This window comes from Rhyacophila brunnea, unplaced genomic scaffold (assembly GCF_057557595.1).
Source record: "Rhyacophila brunnea isolate RB1 unplaced genomic scaffold, BYU_Rbru_1.0 scaffold_2, whole genome shotgun sequence".
Lineage (NCBI taxonomy): Eukaryota > Metazoa > Arthropoda > Insecta > Trichoptera > Rhyacophilidae > Rhyacophila > Rhyacophila brunnea.
This window is the reverse complement of record NW_028232859.1, coordinates 36,153,862-36,156,437: the sequence shown is the minus strand read 5'-3', so window position 1 is coordinate 36,156,437 and position 2,576 is coordinate 36,153,862.

Below are 2,576 nucleotides of genomic sequence, written 5' to 3'. Positions count from 1 at the left end.
AAACTGCGTGTTTTATTGTTGCATTGAAAACTCTGTATGCTGTATGTTTGTTATTTCATTGACAGGGTTATTATAATGGTTGAATTGAATTGAATTCTACTTTGAAAGTATCACATGTTCCTTCACGGTGTATGGTGTACATTTTTACGTTCATAAATAACATAATATTATCAAATTATGATAGTATATTATTTATTAACTTAAGAATGTTATATATTATGTATTATCCTCTATAACATTGGTCTCCAAATGTTCTTGATCAGACGTCTCCTGTAAGTATATTTATATAAATATATTCACTTTTAAAATGAATGATCATTTGTTATTTATGTCGTCTATTTTTCTATTCATGGTATGAAAATTGTACTAATTCAATTGATTTATTCTCCTTCAAATTAAGAAATACAACAAAGTACTAGGTACTACTCACCTACTCACAGTTTTTACAAATAATTGTACCTGGAATATTTTTAAATTACAAAATAGTAGTTATAACTTATAAATAAGCAAATCAACTCCATTTTTATTTGGATTTAAAATACATCTTTAATGTTATTGATTGTCGATATTATTTGGTGGAAAGCTGTTTTATAAAATTAATATAAAGCAGCTGTTTTATTATACGTAATGTAAATACATACATACGCAAAATACAATTATATTAACTTAACACACTAGTCCAATCAACATTGACAGCTATTTAACACATATTTAATTTGAACATTATTTATTCTAATACCGTGTGCACTTCACTTTGGAGACCATTGTGCGTATCTATTATATACATATGTAAAAATTAATTTCCACAATCTATTTCGCAATAAAAAAAAAAGTTTTATTAGTCCGTAATGTAACCTTTTTGAAATTTAACGAATTGATAAATCAAAATATTTATGTAAAAATGGTTGTATTAAATTACAGCAGCGGCTTGGTGCTATTGCTATTTTGAAATTATCAGTCACCTTTCATATTCACCGCAGATTATTAGCGCGTCACACGCAGACGTGGATTCACAAAATATATTGTTTTTATCTTGCGACCGAAAAGGTATGTGTAGCTGCGGTTTCACCATCATCTCATATGTATGTATGATGCTATTGTATTACATTATTGTGTAAGTATATAGAGGTCACTTTAATTTTGTCCTACCTTTTCACTTTTGAAGCATTAAGTAAAAGTTATTTGTTCAGTTGATCATTACAGACATTTAATTGAATGCCTCTATTTCAAATGTCGAGTGCACACTTGACTGTTATAAATGTCTTTAATGTACAGATTTTAATATATATTATAATATATAATGTAATCTACTTTGTTTTAACAATACATTGCGTGTTTGGGTGAATGTATGTAAAAATAATTATCATCATTGTATTCATAGTATGTTTTTGATAGCGGATGTGTAAATCTAACTGTAGATTTTTATCACAGGGTCCAATAATAGAGATGGTCAAAGTGAAGCTATATACTGCCATATATGGATTTGCACATCTGTTATCGATACTTTAATATAGGTTTTTTTTAATCGGAAATTACAAATGTGTTCATTTTTACTATAAGTGTGTCTATCCACAGGCTGATTTTGCAGAACCGTTACACAAACACTCGAATATCAACTCGGTAGATTTGATTTGAAGAATCTGTCTATTTCACTTAAATGTCCATAATTTTTAAGTAAGTACATATACATTTTTGTATATGGCGGCGAAACATTTATTTATCTGGCGTTTCTTATGGATAAGTTTATATATTTACCATAGTATTCAACATTATTTTCATTGAATATTCTTGGGTTTTTTTAAATTATATTATAAGCTTTAATAAAATGTTAATGTTGAATGAAAGAAAAAACACCGGGCGGATATTATTTAATATTTTGCACTAAAGCGTATTGCTAGCACAAGTGCCTTAAGGGAAGGCATTTTTATTATTTCTTACTAACATTTTATAAGCATGGAGCACAAGTAGAGCATTTATTTTCCTTGAACATCTTTGACATGTTAAAATCATCGAATCTCCATAATATTGGTATTCTATTGTGCCTAGTTATTATGTTGTACTTTATTATTGCGTACTACAAAGTTAACAAGTAAGCTCAGAAAAGTATTTCAAAAATTTGAATTACATAGTTAAGAACTGAAATATTGTATCGTGTAATAACATCATTTATTATAATCTTGTATTACTGGAATCTTTCATGCAACTTAAATTATTATCAAGCTCGTCTAATATATATCTTTATAATACAAATTTCATTTCATATGAATCTTAAACCCATTTCAACATACTGTGAGCAAAATATTCAATTATGGCTTTATATAGCAGCTCTTTGACTGATACAAATGCATAAATTTTATTGAAATCGTGTATCATTCACATTTGGTAAATCTGAGATTGTAAATGAATGTTGTTTTTTTGTGAAATATTTTTTTTATGTTGCATAGGAATAAAGATCTTAAAATAAAATTGTTTCATCTTTTATTTATTAAAACTGACTAACCGCAATGAATCAGTAGGTACATAATATTATAATATATCTGATTAAGTATGCATAACAATGGATGAATTAATTATAA